The 18290-nt window shown below is 39.1% G+C and overlaps 1 protein-coding gene across 27 annotated transcripts in view; it reads right to left on the bottom strand.

Moving 5' to 3' along the window:
• The window catches only part of NRXN3 (neurexin 3), a 1063598-nt gene that overhangs the window by 143268 nt on the left and 902040 nt on the right, over positions 1-18290 (bottom strand). The window lies entirely within an intron of this gene.

Raw genomic sequence — 18290 nt, 5'->3', positions numbered from 1 at the left:
AATATACATTTAACTAGAATGCATCTTCAAGCCCTCAACAAGAAGAGGCACAGTGAGGCACAGTATGCTAGTGTCACTATTCATGAAGGCATATTAGGTGTACTGCACAGATTCAACTCTGGTGCAGAGAGGAAGAACTAAAATGTATCATATAGGAAGCCAATACATTTGCTAGCCATCCATACTATAAAATTGGCATTGGTCTTAACAACTGTCTCAATAGAGAAATCAAGGAATAAACAATAACAGAGAGTGGAAAACCACCTCATATCCAACTATAGCCTCTTCAAAACAAAACTGAAGTATATTAAAGGGGACACGAGACGATTTTGTTACTGCTATTACCTTATGCATCTCCTCGTGGACAGAGGACTCCATGCTTCAGAGCAGTTACCCTGAATGACTTCACTACATTCACGTCAGCAAATCTCAGCAATAAGAAAGAAACCTCCCCTCTTGTACTTGAAGAACACCTCAGATTCCTCTCCTGGATTTACTCCTGTCTCCTGGTATCAACAGACCTTTACCTTAAAACCTCCGTGTCTTCTAATTCTCATAGAGATCTTTTCCAATTCCTGCTTTACTTTACATTTCAAAGTTTCCTCATACCAAATACTCATGACAAGATCCTTTTCCCAAGTTCCTCATATCTTAAATACCCTTCGTTTTTTTTGACTTTTTTTTTTCCCAACACCATCCCCCTTATTCTTCAGACTACAACATTGTTACTAGGAAAGGAAAATAGTCCTGTAGCTGAAGAGGTCATTAAAGAAACGGGACTGTACATTGACTACTTGAAATTTAGCACTGTGAGTACGCACCCTGATATTATTTTTCTAATCTTATAATGGTAAATTTTAGACTCTGCTAATGCGTGCTGGATAGCAAGCCTCACATGTGTATTCACACCACTATGCTTCGGACAGACTTCCCCTCAACATATAGATAATATTCTTTCACTGTAACATAGGGTAAGTGGATTGCTGCTCCCAGCAGATGCATGAACTCAGATAGCATTTGAAAATAACCTTTCTTCTCTTTCAGGTAAAACCATTGCTGGCATAGTTTTACCACTTTATTGACATATGAAGTAAGTGATCTCTCAATACTGTTTTAGTGAATCTTTTTCTGGCAACAGCATAATTATCTTTATCTGCATAGCAATTAGCAAAGAACAAGTGATTAATTTTTGCTCAAAGACTCAAAGAATGTCTATGACCAGGTAACCTGATTACTGACTCCATGTGTTTTTGCAAGATGCTGCCTTATATTCAACCTCACAGACAACCTCTCACAAAGCTTTTCAATCGCCATCAATACATCAGTCTTCTTTTGCAAACTGTGACCACTCTGAGAATTGGTGAAGGCATAGTGTAAGCGGGCAATATGAAGAGCTGCACCTTGTCTAATGGAGCAGATCTCCACCACCACAGAGGAGGAAGGGATTAGGAGGTATTCAGCAGAGAAAACTTTGTACCTTCAAGCCCTACAGGCTTAACCAGGCAGAGATAAAAACTCTCTCAAGTGGGGAAACGGATGGTGGGAAGTTTAGCTAATCTCCCCTGCAGAAGGAGAAAACGTTTCTGATCTCTCCTTTGGAGATAGCTGAAGGAGATAGCACCTTTCACCATTCCCTTTCCCCAGGCCTGAAGGAAGAACGTTATTTAAAGAGCTAGTGATAACTAGCTAACTAGATAACTAGCTAACTGGATAAGAGGGCAAACTGCGAAAGACATAAGATTCTGAAAGTGGAGAACTGCAAACTTCCAGTGGCCTTTGGTCTGCTGGAGAAAGGAAGGAAACGAGCAAACGGGTGCCCTCCCCATCCCAAACAGATTGCCACCCCCTCCCACAGCCAAGGAAACAGCCCTTCTCAAAGCCACGCAACACTTTGTTGCAACGAAGAAATGAAAAAATTTGTCTTAAATATGAAAAATCATGGGCATGACTGAAGGCCTACTCCAGCTCTCTTCAGTCCTGGCCTTGGGCAGAGCTCCCTGTGGCTCTTTAAGACGAGTTTTGCAGAAGCACAACTTTGTGTCAGATTTTGATACTCTTATTTGGGCTGAGCAGGAACTTGTCATGAAAATGGTTCTGTTCCAATTACCAGGATAAAACACAATATAACACAACACTCCAAAAGCAGAGCTATTGAAGCCAGCTGCACACACAGACTTCAAGATATGGTTTACTCATAGTATTTTATATCTCTAGGGCACCAGACACTATGAAAAAAAGCAAAAATTAGTTTACACATTCCTGGCAGAAAAAAAAAAAAAAAGTAAAGCAAAAAAGAAAGAAAATCCTACAGCAAAGAACAGCGACCATGGACACAGGGGGCAAATCCAGAATTTATTTTCAAGATCTCTTCAATTCCACAGTTTCCTACACTACAACACCTCATTAAAAGCAGCTTTTGCCAAGACCTACCTTTTTTCTAAATCTGAAAGACAAGCTTTACCGTTAAACTTTAACACTTCATGATGGACATCACCTTTCATTCCTTTTCCCATACAATCAGCTAGTAGATTTTCTTTCCATGTTATCAAACACAGGTATTAACTAGACCAGTAAGAATGTGACAAAGAAAGATTTACCTCTGAGCCCCTATCTGTAACGTTTATTTTGTAGTTAGAGAAAAAAAGCCTAACCGTACGGTAAGGGAAAAGCTGAAAACATAGCCACAAAGGGTATGTAAGTTACATGCACCAAAAAGGCTCAAGACAATTTTAATAGTGTGTATTTTTTCATCTCTGCATCAGTATTCACTGGGCTGCCCCAAACACTTTCCATGAAAAGGTGACCATTAATTAACCTATTTGAAACTTCCAAGTGACATCAAGTGCTGGCACTATACCTTGGAAAACTGAAAACCATTTTATTTATAAATAATGAAGTGAACTCAGCATTCAATCTGTATTTTACTTCTCCCCTTCTTTATTCAAGGCTACTGTGCCAAAAAGGATTTTTAAAGTTCCTCAAGAACATATCTTTTGCTGATTTGTCCCACAAAATTTCTGCCCTGAAAAGCCACATTACCTTCTCCTCAGTTACAGTCCTTCTGGAGATAAACTGCCATGATGACTCTAAGACTTTAGGCAAATAATTGTGATAATGTAATGGAATGGTTGTAGATAAATTATATGAACAAAATAAAGCAAAGTACTAAAAAGAACATACAAGGTCTCACCTTGACATCTCTGCTCTACACCATGTCCTTCCACAGGCTCCTGGCAGCAGTTTCTTGTTACAGTCACTGCTCCCAAAACATTTTGACATTTTTGAACAATGTTAAGTGATACAGGGGCTAATCTACAGCCTGGATTCGGACATCTGCAATCTATTGCTTGCCCTTAAGCATTACTTCACTTTATGCAACTTTTTCTTTTACCTTCCCATGAAAAAGATTCTTCATTTGTGACAGAGGGGTGATAGTCACCTATCTTTCCAAGCTCTACAAGCCCTGTAACCCCGATACAATTTACTTAAACACTGATAATACCCTGATAATCCCAACCCTTTCAGCGGTTGGAGTGGCTGAAATCCAGGAGGGGCAGGTCCTAAGGTTTTTTAACCTTCCATCTTCAACTCCTCTGAAACCTATTCCTCTCCTCTGAAGCGACCTTGGGAACAGTTCTGAGGTCTGATATTTTTGCAGGGGCATTTTTCCTTTTGTTCCCCTCCCCCGCAAAGAGGACTAAAGCCTGTCTGCATGGAAATTGTCAGGCCTTTGTTTTCTCTGTGCAGTGCCTTTCCATTTTGAAGGCATCTGCCTTTCTGTAGCAGACCAGGTGAAAAGAAAGTCAAATGGGGGTGGCAGTGGTTTTGCAAGATGAGCAGTTGGTGTTAGAGAGGACGCATACTCGAACAGCCACATGCACTGTGTGCTCTGAAGAGGGCTTTACCTTTGGGTCTTTTTCTTAATCTAAAATTCAAATCATCCAGACTGAAAGTGTACAGCTGTTCCTTGTGTGCAGAAAGCATTTAATTTCAAAAACCAAGAGAGAGAACTCCAGGCAATAGGACAAATCCTACTCTCAGCTGCATCGACACAAATCGATAGCAATTTTGTTAAAGAAACTAGATCCTTACTGATGCAAGTGGAAGCAGAATTTATCCCAATATCTTTATGTTGTTTTGTTTCTTTTTCTGAAACTAAATGTAAAAGAAAAAAAAAAGCATTTACAGAACATAATTGAAACTCAACTAGAAGCCCAGGATAACTGTGTTTTCTCACACTCATTTTACTTCATCATTTTTTAATGGTTACTACTGTGCAGACTGCCTCCTCCTCCCGCCCTGGCCGGTTCCAGCATGACTAGACATCAGCCCAAACCTGGCAGACAATATTCCTAGTTACTACTTCCTGAAAATCATTGCTGATTTTGCTGCTCTCATTTCAAAGCGATATAAGCTCTTTCAGTACTAAAAGCCATTTTACACTGTAGGAAGGTTTTATAAACTTTTTCCTTTTTTTCCACAAATGCCACATACATACACTTCAACTCTGCTACCCTCTAAATTCAGGAAAATTGTTTTGTTTTCTTATAACCCCAAGCACTGCTCTTCCTGGAACGGCTTCCTTCTTCTTAGGGTCCTCAGAATTGCAGTCTATGTTTTTAAGAAGAGACTGATGTTTTTCTCCCTCTTTGGAATTTTTTCCCACTTTATTCTTTAGGTCTTTCTTTGCCTGATTTCCTTTGGGTTTTTTGTTTGTTTGCTTGCTTGTTTTCTTGTCTGGTTGTTTTTTATTTTTGCTTTGCCTCAAACTTGATTCTGGACGTTAGTCCAGCTGTCAGATCACTCACTTACTGTGGTTTGGGGGACTTTGCACAATAGTGCTAAATGTAGCGAGGTATCCAGGAGTACTGAAGGTACAGATGTATATTCCACAGAGGACATGCACTAATTACTACAACGCGAAATCACTTTATGTGAACTTTCACTGTAAACAGAAACTCAGAAAGTTCTTTACTGAACTTTACTGAACTTACTGAACTTTGGTGGACTTGGTAGTGTTAGGTTAATGGTTAGACTCCATGATCTTAAAGGTCCTTTCCAACCAAAATGATTCTATGATTAGGAGGGTAGTAAGAACCAGTACTATGCTTAGAGGACCCCTCTGAGATGCAGCTAGAACTAAATGCATGGCTGGACAGGCCTTTCCAGGATAAGTATATCAATGGATTTCAGAAGGGGAAATATTAGAAGCTGCATTCAGCACACAGTATTAAGGCAGTTACTTCTACCCCACTTTGTCTGGTCGTATTTAATGCCATGTTTAATACCACTGGGAGGTAAGTCTGAAATCAGAATTCAATATATACAAAACTCTAGAGTTGGGTAAAGGGAGAGCTTACTGGAAGAAGTCTTCCTTTATTCAAATAATGATGGCAGGGAAGGCATGCTCAAGAACCAGTACAGCCACTCTGGCAAATATTATAATCAGCAAAAGCAGCAAATGTTAAAGGAATGACAGGCACTGAAGCTCACTTGACTTGGAGTAGTACATTGCTTTTTGTTATATACTGCTTGTTACTGCTTCTTTAAGGTGCTGAACTAGATCCACTAAATGCCAGATACAAACCTTTTTATCAGCAAGAATGATACACACAGAGGACAAAATAAATAGAAATTATTACCCTGTGGGGCTGTGGTTTTTAAAAGAAGCAATCCTCACAGATACATAATTTATAAGGATAAAAAGGACAACTGTTTTAATCTAGTCTTCTCTAAAATTTTATACGAGGCCATATATTGTCCGAATTGATTCTTTGTTGAACTATAGGATATATTTCAGAACAACACTTATTTGTGATTTGATCATTTACAGCCAAGGAAAGAAGCCTTGGAGTAATTGCAGTTGCTTCTTTGATGAGATTGGCCCTGTGTTGAACATGGTCCAAAAGGCAAGTGGAATGTCAAGAATTATTAAAAAAAAAAAAAAAAAAGGAAGAGTGTACAAAAGGAAAATCTCTGTTATAAGTTAATGGTGCACCTTTGACTTTAATTCTTGAACACAGTACACAGATTTGTACAGGCTGTCTCAAAATGAAAAAGAAGAAATATAAAAGACTCAAAAAAGTACCACACTTTAAATTCTATATATAAAACCATTAAAAATAGAGATGATTCAGCACTAATTTTTTTATAACTCAAAGAACTACAAATATGTAATAAAAACATTTGGTAATAAAGTTTAAGCAAAGATTTTGAGACAGTACTTAACTGATTTGTGCAACTTCCTGTCACAGGATGCTTCAATTGCCTAAGATACATTCAAAAATAGCCAAATTCGCAGGAGGAAAGTCACTCAAGAGCCACTGAATACAACAATGTGAATATAACCCCCTGCTCAGCATTTCCTTAAAAGCAGATCACTATCATTTCGTTTAAGTTTTATTTCCTGTATTGAAAAATCATCTAGCACCATACTTCTATAAATGACTTGTAAGACTGTGATCAAGTTAAAATTTTCTTGAAGGTTATTCCTGATTCTTAATCATTTTATAAAGTGGTGAAACACTGAAACTGGCAAAGATTAATGAGAATCTAATCTTTTTCGTTGAAGGTTTAGAAAAGCTAGTTTAGACAAATATCTGCCAGGGCCAGGCTGTTCTATTTAGTCCTGCCTCAGAGCAAGAAAAGTGCTAGAGCAGACGACTTAAGGTTCCAGCTTCATCTTTCTGTGCCTGCAAACTCTTCCCCCAGCTTTTCAGAGCGTAAGGGAAAAGCACTCGGCTCTCAGAGTTTCTCACTTGAAAGAAGGTTTTCCAGTCCTTAATTTAATCTTCCCCATGGCCCCTGCAACTATTTCCATTTACTAAATACATTTCTTCAAATGTAGACACCAGAAATTTTTAACTTTAGTTTACACAACCACTTTGGTTTATATGTTCAAAGACCACATTGTATCTTTTAGCCACAGTCTTACCATGGGGGCTCGCATTTGACTCCTGCTCACCATGACCAACGGTCTTATTCAGGAGTGTTCTCTGGGACTGTCCCTTGTATTGGAAGATGACCTCTACTCTTTGTTTTGAGATGCATAACATTATTTAGCTCAAGTAAAGTGAATACCAATTTCCTTGTCAAGAGCTTACCGAGCTATCCAAACTGCCCTTCATATTTCACCAGTTGACTGTTTATGTGGGGCACAGACTATTAGACAATACTTTTTAAATGGCCCATACTACAAAAAATTGTAGCACAGCGATACAGCGCTACTAAAGTACGCCTTATTTTTCCCTGCTCTTGAAATATTTTTTTTGACCAAACACCCTTGCAATAGCACAGAAATACTGAGTTACTGGGGGGATTTGGAATTGCAGTTCGTTTAACAAATTATTCTCTTGCTTTACTTTTACCTTACCTCCTCCTCTCCCTTCATCTTTCCCTCTTTCAGTTTTGCCTTTTGTCTAACACAAGTTCATTTTATGAACAAAACTATACTGAAGTCAAGACGAAAAATAGACAAGAAGCTCAATTCTGTGACAACTCTACCAGGGTCAGGAGTGATTAATGAGGTACTACATCACACATGAGATAAGATTTCTTTTCCACTTTTACTGCTGCTCTGTTGTACCTTGAACAAGCCACTTCTGTTTCCCTCCCTCTACTTTGCCTTTTTATACTATGAAGCCACAGGCTTATCACAAAGTATATTTGTATATTATCTACCACAGTGGAGCCCTGGTGTGCAGTGGGGCCTCCAGATGTTGTTGTAGTACAAATAATTAATATCAAGCAGAGTATCCTGATGTACAGTATAATCATTACCATGACCAGGCTTGTACTAAGCTCGCCCTAAACCCATTTCCTCAAAATCTGGGGAACACTCTGGCACATCTAGTTGCTCTTACTTAAATCTGATGCCCATTGAGCAAAGCCTAGTAATCAGTGATATTCAGCAGTCTTAAAAGGGAGGCTTGCTTCTGCACTATTCAGCACCTAGGATTGTGTGCCCAATTAAATCTTGTCTTCTTATGACCTAACAAAGCACCAGTACACTGCTAGTCAATTACCAGGCGGTAAAATGTTACAAGAAATACATGCAGGTGTGTTTAAAACACAATTTGTGGAAAACAATTGTTTTTACACAGCTGGTGAAGCTCCAGCCATGAGGCTGTTAATCCCTCTCATGTATGGATATCATAATGCAAGTAAAGAAACAGAAATTAGCAGCATGCTGAAAAGGGGCATTTCCTAGGGCAACAGAATGCAAAACGAATTAAGAAAGCGATACCTGTCCATTGGTTCACTAGCAAATACAATATTCAGATAGCTAATTTGTTTCCCCAGCTTACAATACACATCATGAAAACCTGCCCTATCTGATGGTGTGAACTCCAGCTATAATTAGGATTAAATATTCTGACAGTGCCTTTTTAAAATATTAAGAGTACCTCCTGGAAAGTTTTGTAAAATGATGCCTTTTAGATATGATTCTGGACTAGGGCAGAAACAGGAACCATTCTGAATATTGGCTTCTGTTTTTCTAAAGGACTGAGCCAATACATACTGTGTGCTGCGTTTTAAACTCAAAGCATCCCCAAGCACTCCTGCATTATAGAAGCTGGCTGATTAAAAGCAGGCCTTCACATTTCTGTTCCAAAGTGCTGCCATGTAACTCACTCCTCGAGCAAAAATGTGACCAGCTGCTAAAAATGTCACATCCAGTCAATAAAGACTGCAGTAGCAAGTCAGATTTTAGTAGGGCACAAAAACAAGCAACTTGCTCAAAAGCAGAGATCTTCCAACAGAAAAATCTCCATCCATCTCACTATGTCTCCCTCAGAGTTTTAATCCACTAGGTAACATTGCCAACAATTTACGCTGAAATCAGCTAAAGTGGCAGTTACACAAAATGCAGCATCAAAGATCTGATACTTACAGGCAGCACAGAATAAACCACGTACCTTGACTACTAGGTTTCCTTATCAAGAGTGTTGGTACAATTGTGAGATGTCTGCGGGCTGAAGGCACAGCATATATCACTCTCTAATAGCAATCAGGGCTGTCTGTCTCAACCCATAACCCGCAGAAAAGTGAGCACTTGTCAGGAAGATGGCATTAAAAAAGGGCACTGCTGCCTGACAGGAAAGGTGATACTTGCCACCATCCAATTAACCCAAGCGCAGCAGATATAGAAGCGCAAGGGCTGAAGAGGCTTTGAATGAAATTAATCAATTTAAACTTGGTTTTGTGTAAAGTATATTTATTTGTAAACTCTATTCTACCCTTAATCATAAACAGTATTACAGGGTTTCAGAGTGTTCCAAAAATGCATGCTCAAAGGTATGATATCACTAAGCTCCCTGTATCGCTACATTTTCATTTCTCAGTGTTTTTTTTTTTTATGGAATTCTAATAGAATTTAATGTATCCTGGGTCTACGTTCAACATTCCTTTTGAAACCTATGTAATAGATTTCATGAACTGTATAGAAAATCAACAGTGTATTGTAAACAAAGCAGTAAGTCGTCTTTACCAGACAAGCAAGAGGTGTGAGCTAAGGTTCAATAGGCCTCTCCAATCAGACAAGATAACGAGGAAAATATGAGTATACGTAAACACAAACAGTGCCTGGATTCGTTCAGAGGTTTTTTCTAGCTTTTCAAAGCTTGCTTTTTTTTAAACTGCAGAATTTTTTTTAAAGCAAGTGTAATGTGCCTTTTGAGATGTGGCTGGACTCCTGCAGAAGGCTTTTCCAATCCCGAACCAAAGAGGTATCCTAAGATTTTGAATGGGAGCAGAAAATATAGATTACAATATACATGAACAATATGTGAACATTGCAGTAAAGGAAACATATTTCTAATGAAATTACCCTAATTACCCAAAATAATTTAATTCTCTGGAGATTTTAATAACTTTCTACGACAAAGCACTACTTGGTAAGTAACAGTGGAATATTAGACAGTGATGGAAAAAAAGAAGAGAAGCACACAGTGCTTTTGAACATACATCTCACAAAGGAGGCTACCAGTACATTTGCATGTTGGAAACCAGAGACAAAGAAAAATGACTTGCCAAATTTTTGCAGGAACCAGAAGTGACAGGAAGAGAGCAAATAATTAAAAAGTTCTCTAATTCTTAGGTCAGTACCCTGTCATTTACATTACCTCGACTTTACTGCCATAGAACACTTCAAGCATTCACATTTCACATGTGCATAGGACACACTAACTACTGAATAAATTCACATAGAACCCTCCCATTTTCTTTGACAGCCTTTATATCTAGCTCAATGCATGTTTTTCCATGATCCACTGTTGGAGGATCTCTGTGTCTAGTATTTTGTGGTGCCCATTTCTAGGCCCTTCAACCTGAGCACCTTTACTCCCAGAGTGGCACTTGGCCTCTCCAATCCCAAAGGCATTTTTACGTTATCTTCACCAAAAGTCAAAAGGCTGCTTCTGAACCTAGTTGGAAACAGCACCTTACACAAAGCCTGCATTTTCCTACAGAGAAAAGATGAGAATTTTACTGAATCGAGATGGGCCGCTGGAAAAAAGTTACGACTTGGCTGTTTGCATATTTGTTTTGTGTTATGCAATTTGCTTACTGTAAAGCTGCTTGGCAAGGAGGTATCAGCCAGAGACCTGTGCCAATTTTGTATTATGTTGGTTAGATCAGAACTCCTAATGTCAAATTGAAACTTGATTATTGAGAAAGGATGCCATACAGAAAGCTGAAGTACTTCCAGGACTAATTTTTGGCATAGTAGATGTGGAAGGAGTAGAAAGTAAGGAGAAGATTAATGTCACAATTTCAGCTTCAGTACCTCTTTCTGATATCTTTTCCTCTGTACCTTCTAGGAAAAAAAAATATAAGATGTGATAGGACAACCCATATATCAAAGGAAACTGCTTTCTTAGGACTGTGCTGAGAGCCTAACCCTATTGCAATCCCCGCTGCCCTTGGATGATGAGTGTCCTCTAGATTCTCTAATACTTTGAAATCAGTGGGAGAGAAACCCAAGTGAATTAAGTATGAGGATGCACTCCTTGACTCAGCTTCCCTCTCCGTATGGCCAATCACTCATTCACATTAGCTTCTGTGGGAAGAAGCTATGTTCCATCAGGCCTTCAGGAAGAGACAAAGGACGACCTTTATAGACAACCATCTATTCATAAATCGTTGTAGCTACCATTAAGAGCACTGCAGTAAAGGTGGCTCAGGGCACAGAAGGTAAGATCAGAACATAAACAGACCTCAGATGTCTATTCCTTGATAAGGGCAGAGAGCTTGTGAGCAAACTGAAATAGCCAATGGAATTTAGAGCTACAGAACTGTTGTGATTTAGACTATACTGTTTGTGCTTACATATGGAAGGAGAAATTTTTTTGCCTTTGTCCAGCACTCTGTGATTTGGCAACACTCAGTAAATGTTACCCTAGTACAAGAACAGAGTTCCTCTCCTCATTCATTGTTTTGTCAGCACGCTGTTGAAGTTACTAGGTCAAATCACTGACATTTGTATTCAGAAGAAAGCCCTGCAGAAGACCCAGACCTGAAAAAGGATTTAGCTTGATACTGTATGTTCAGTACAAAATACCATAGCCTTTAGAAATCGAATTTTAAAGAACTGCCATTTAGTTTAGGGAAATAAGAGTAAGATGTGCCTTATCTCATCTTTTTGCAGTGATACGACTATAGTCCCAACTCCCCAGCCTTTCTCATTTCTACACAACCTACCCACCTGAGTACCTGATTGGGAGAGTCAATTAAATTGTAACAGGCTGATGGCGTGAAATACAAACTGAAGGAGAGAGAAGGGTGATGGATGTCTGTGGCCAGCTATTACAGCTGTTGCCTGTGGCTGTTCTTCGTACAGATGGAGGACAGTATTGGCAGCATATGGCATGGGAGTTTGGGCTTGGAAGGCAGATACAGCAGACTACTGATAAAGGAATTAAAACCAAAGCAGCACGGTGGCTAGCAAACCAGTCTGACAGATTGAACCGTTGACCGCCTTCCTAGTTTCTGCACCTCTATACCTTACCCAGATCTCTAGGATCCCACCTCCATTCCTACCTCTCGCCTTTTACCTCTGCTTGCAAAGAAGGAGACAGGAAGACTTAGCTGGAAAGAGGCTAAAGCCAATAACCATTCCAGGAGATGCATCCAGGCAGCAGTCGGTGAGGCTGGCCTGGGTGAAAATCTCATAAAACACTACGAATACTCTTTGTTCCTTTAAAACCTTACCACAGCCTGGATAACTAAGTGCTTTAAAAAATGGTCAGTTGGGCACTTTAGTTCATGGGATACACAGAAACATAAGGTGATGGATACCAGCAGCTGTCCCTAGAGCAAGACTCCCACTACAGCTTCAATGGGAATGCACCCTGTACATCACAGGGTCACCCAGCCACTGATGCCAAGGTCTTAACCTCTTGCACTAGCTGTGACCTAGGTTCCTGTGGGGTTGAAGTTTATTACCATTTCTTTTTCTCCTGAACAGTTTTAACACTAATCCTGGATAACCTTTCTTCTCATATGGTCCTCTTTCTTGTCGTATCAGAGCAGATTCCCTGTTTCATTCCTCTCGGCATCTTTAATCCTCTTCATTTAAGAAGACCCAAACTCTACTGTAACAGGAAGGGGCTTCTCTGGAGTCTGCTAAAATCTCAGAATGATTTCACCAGACACTCTGTGATATATTTTCTGAATGTTTACATTAAAAGAGGAGAAGCTGGTTTTAATGGACGCTCTTGATAAGCAAATATTGAATAGATCATCAAAAATTACCTGCTTTCTCAGCCTTACTGATGGGCCTGCCTAAGTCCATGCATGATAGCATAAAGAGTCTTCAAAAACTTTTTAAAGTGCAGCTACCAGCCAGCTCAATAGAAACTTTAATGCTGCCAATTTAAAAATAAATGCATCAGCAATTAGGGAAATTAATAGGGAAAACAGAGCCATTTACTTCTTGAAGCACTGGCTTTCACAGACAAAGAAACGCACCTGAGGACAATACACATCTTCAGGATCTAAAAGATTATTCTGAAAATCAGTGTACAATGCTAGTGACACAGCCTTCTCAGTCTACAGTATAAAGAAAGCTATACCAACAAAACAAAGCAGACAGTATATGTATGGATGTGGGAGCACTTCAGAAAAACAAAATAAGGAATGCTGGCATGGATTCCCTGTGTTTATAGCTATCTTGTGTTCTAGGTTTTCTCATGTTACAGCAGCAAAAAGACTGGAAAAAGAGAAAATACAACAAAAGAGGATGTGTCTACTTTTAAGAATATTCCTGTTCATCGCTATGGAATCTCAGTGCTCCCCTGAATAAATATCATTATCCTCATATTGTTTTGTACCTCATTACAATATGAATAATTGAAGACTCTCCTTCAGAAAATTGATACAGTTTTTTGGGAATGACTAATAAGAAGTTCATGCTGACATCAGCCATGCTCTTGTACCAAAGGAGAATGCAGTACATGACGTAAGTGAAAGAAACTCCAGGCAATTGAAGTAACACCAGCCCGCATGCAGGGATAACCTACACTACAGCTTTAAGGCTGGATAAAACAAGCAGATCGTGGTTCTGTATCACGATATCGTGATGGTCTTTTTTCACACTGGAACACAAGTTAACCTAATTACAGTTTCCCTAAAAAGACAGGTACAAATGACAGACTGAATGCACAGCAAAATCCTACGTCAGGGCTCTGAAAGTTTCAGAAAGGTTTGCACAGTTTCTCACCATCGAGCCTCATACTTTAACAGAGAACTGTCCAAGTGCATGAAAGGAGACCATCAATGAATGGTCAGAATATTTCAGCTGGTATACAGCAGCTGGTTCAACATTTCAGTTTTGTTTTGAAAAAAAAATCAAAGATTTCAAAGAAAACACATTATACTGGCTTTTAAGCTTTTCAGATTTTCTGTAGAAAAATGAAAAATTAATAAAAAAAATACAGTGGTTTTATTTAATTACCCAAATTTTTTTAGAACATTTGAATTTCTAGACATACTACTTATGCTTCCACTTCGTATTTATTTTCATCCTCCTCATTCCTTTGAAGAAAAAAAAGAAGCAGAAAAGATGACAAAATGAGATAAAGCAGAAATGTTCTTACAATTTATAAGCCTAAACGAGATATTTATTTTATCTGAAGACACAATTTTCTAAAACAGTAACAAAAGTTAGTTTCAGTGGAAAATGTTCATACTCTAAAAATATGTCCAGTTAATAAATGGCCTTATTATGTTTGTTTATTTACTTATACCTTCGCAATGAAATATGCAGGTTTCTCAAACTGGAATTACATGCAGAGCATATAACTTTGAACTGGTAACTAGTGGGTTCTATTATCTTAAAAAAACCCGTGTCATTATAATCTTTTTTAGTATAGAGTATTTACTCAGTGCAATCATGGCTATTGCTAAAGACGTTGGCCTCCCTTAATCTCCCTTCGAAACTTTGTGTAGCGTTATCTCAAGAGACCAATAAGAATTACTATCACAGGAGATAACATTGCCATCCTTCTAATAAGGACTCTCCTTGACATTGAAGCATGTGCTATGTGGTGGCAAGTGAAAGTTTGTTGGGTATGTTTTACTCCGGAATTTGTTAAATTTGTTGGTAGTGCAAATAAAAAAGTGGCTGGAAAAAAGAGCCTCGCCATACTCTAAATGTGATGTTAATTCTTCATAGGTTTTTAAGTCAGTTTCATACAGTTGTTTTCTGTGAGAATGCAACATCTTTCTCTGCCATGACTACAGCAATGGATTAAGAGAAAAATATTTTAAAATAATTTCTTCAAGTAAAGTTATTTGCATCTTACAGTGTTTTGGTGCTTCTGAAACTGCACTTACCAATTCACTTTTACCATGATGAACTTTCTTCTTTCAAGTGACTGAGTCTTGGGATTCTTTGGGGCTTATTTTCTTTTAATATTACATATTAAACACTTAAAGATGCCACCCTAATGTACTGGGTTCAATATCACAGTCAGCAGTTAACAGCTCTGCAACCTTCAAGGTGGTATTGGATGCATGGGCTTCCCCCAGCCTTCAGAGCTACATTTCATTCTTTCTGAAACTAGGTAGGCGGTTTCAAGAAGAAAAGGGAACTTGAAAGTCTTGACCTCTTTTCTAGCAAACACTCCACCAACAGAATGATCTGAAATGGGAAGGAAGCATGAAAGAGGCTTTATTGTTTTTGTGAGAGAGGTTAATAGCAATAGCCGCATTTAAGAAAGAAAAGGAAAAACCGATGAGGGAATCAAAAAACCAGCAGCTTGATCTGAATCAAAGTGATAGAGAGGGAGATGTGCCAAGTGTCTCCCCAGTTTTCCGAATAATTTTGTAGACATGCAAGATACAATACTTAATTAGTCTTTTTGGTTTTTTTTTTTAAACATCCAACTGTATGCAATAAAGAGCAATGAAAACTCCCTACATGCCATCCTCACTAGCCGATGAACCTTCTGGGACGACTTCTAGGAAACGGAGTGGGATTCATTCTCTTTTCAGCCTTTCAGGACAGAAGCCCAGTAAGAAGCTCTAAATTATTCCTGTTGCATACTAAAAACAGACAATTTTTTGAGGATTTGCAATTTTCCAACCATTATCAATTGGGCTGAGACTCTATCTCATTTGCTGGAGACTACCAAACAGCTACAAAAGAACTGGGATTTTCTTTTGTTACTTGTCTATCCTGGGGTGTATTAGAAGGGGTGTGGTTAGTAGGTTGAGAGAGGTTCTCCTCCCCCTCTACTCTGCCCTGGTGAGGCCGCATCTGGAATATTGTGTCCAGTTGTGGGCCCCTCAGTTCAAGAAGGACAGGGAACTGCTAGAGAGAGTCCAACGCAGAGCCACGAAGATGATTAAGGGAGTGGAACATCTCCCTTATGAGGAGAGGCTGAGGGAGCTGGGTCTCTTTAGCTTGGAGAAGAGGAGGCTGAGGGGTGACCTCATTAATGTTTATAAATATGTAAAGGGCAAGTGTCATGAGGATGGAGCCAGGCTCTTCTCAGTGACATCCCTTGACAGGACAAGGGGCAATGGGTGCAAGCTGGAACACTGGAGGTTCCACATAAATATGAGGAAAAACTTCTTTACGGTGAGGGTAACCGAACACTGGAACAGGCTGCCCAGAGAGGTTGTAGACTCTCCTTCTCTCGAGACATTCAAAACCCTCCTGGATGCATTCCTGTGTGACATGATCTAGGTAATCCTGCTCCGGCAGGGGGATTGGACTAGATGATCTTTCGAGGTCCCTTCCAATCCCTAACATTCTGTGATTCTGTGATTATGTGATTACGTGGATCGAGTTCAACTGCTAACTAGAAAGGATGGGTATTGTTTAATCCTGGTACCATTCCTTTGACTTCAGTGATGTTTCTCTAGAAACACATTTGGCATGCAAAACTGTTGCTTTAAATTGATCCTCTGAGTCTTCTTAACCCTGTTAGTAGTAGAGGATTGGGTATACTGCCTTATTTTCTGAGATTTACCCGTGGTTTATTTGCAAAAGCCACTTTTCTGTCATTGTATTGACACACAAATGGAACCTGCACTTAACCCTGCCACATTTTCTAACTGCACACAAATCAAAGATTTCCACACTTCATTGTCAAAAAGATAAACTATTTTCTGTCCAACTAAAAAAGCCCTAGTACATCCAGATCAGTCACTTTCCAGAAACGATGTAAGCCACAATGTCAGGTCCTGACCACTAACATCTCAGAACATTTCCCTCTTTGACTATGGGTTTATATGTACTTTTCTTGCTGTGACAATCAATTTTGAGACATACATTCTGCAGTTCCATTTGTGTATGTCACTTTTTCTTTTAGGGCTTTACACAAAGTAAGTCATAGCAGAGCATAGTACTTTTTGTCTTGTTGGAACAATGATCTGAATTTCTCCTTCCTGAAGAGCCTCTCATAAAGCCATGAAAAGGAAAAATGGGGGAAATAAAGGAGGAGGCAGACCCACAAAAGCGTCAACACCATGTACCAAAATACTACTGCTAGCACAGATCAGTGCCTCTGCTGGGTGTCTGAGATAGCGGAAAAAGAGAACAGATGCAATGACTTATGTTACTAAAGGTACAGTGCTTGTGATCAGAGCTGAGTTTCCTGGATTGTTAGATCAGCAACTTTCCCCAGTGCCGAACTAAATAGGTTTTAAATGGATTTTCAAAGTTACAGTTGGTTACATTTGGGCATGCTGACCTTAACAATGTCATGTTAAATATTTTCTTTTTAATTAAGGTAATAGCTAAATTCTGAGGATGAGTATTGTTTTTCACTTCATTAATTTTACTGTTAAATGGAAAATAAGATATTGAAACAGACTAACAAAGCAGCATGACAGAAAGGAGCTTTCAGATAGCCTGAACCATCACCACAATACTCATGGGTCCAGGCCCATCAGCTTTGAATGCTAGGCAGGCTGTGTGCACAGGAGCCCCCATCTCAGAATTGCTCAGCACCCACAGTTCCAAACACAGCTCATAGGACTGACCAGCGCACACCCCGTCTGACAATCACGCTAGTATAGTCGGGTTCCCAGATCTCCACACAATACAGGTTAAGTTTCTGCATAAATACATGCAAACCTTTTTTTTTGTAGCAGCAGAATGGTAGTTCTGCAAGCTCTCTTTTCTGTTGGCTGCAGGAGTGTTAACACTGAATATTCTCCCAGCATAAAAGGAAAAGTTACATATGCCAACAATAAATTAGGAGTCACAGACAATGACCAACATCGCTTACCAAAGTTTAACCAGATTGTGACATGATACAACATTGCTATCATATAACATAATCCTACAGTTCCAAGGAATGACTTAGATTTTAATTAGGAACTAAAAAGAGTAGAGCTATACAGAGACTTTTATAATAGGAAAGTCTCAAACAACTTAAAATACTTCAACCTGGGAAAGTTTAAAATGGGAAAGAAAATGAGAGATATACAAAATAAAGTACAAAACTGAGAAGGTAAGTCAAGCACCAGTAGCACATCACTGCCTTCTACAGCTGGAGGAGCATTTACTCCAGTGAGTGTGACAGAGCAAGTAATACGTTTTTGTGAAGGGAATCATGGTTTAATAAATGGAGAGCTGCAGGTCAGAAGATCTCAGTCCTACCCCTTATGCTGGAAGGGACTTGCTGTGTAACTTGCAGGAAGCATAAGAGCATTTTTTTGCCCCAATTTCCTTCTCTTTAAAATGAGAATGATGTTTTTGTTAAATAGTTGTAGACTGCTCAGAGATTCCAGAATGGGAGAAGTCTAGAAAACTGCAAACTTCATCCAAGAACTGC

Source organism: Nyctibius grandis, chromosome 4 (assembly GCF_013368605.1).
Source record: "Nyctibius grandis isolate bNycGra1 chromosome 4, bNycGra1.pri, whole genome shotgun sequence".
In the NCBI taxonomy this organism is placed as follows: Eukaryota; Metazoa; Chordata; class Aves; order Nyctibiiformes; family Nyctibiidae; genus Nyctibius; species Nyctibius grandis.
Note: the sequence above shows the minus strand (reverse complement) of the source record. Positions and strands in the feature narration are given on the sequence as shown.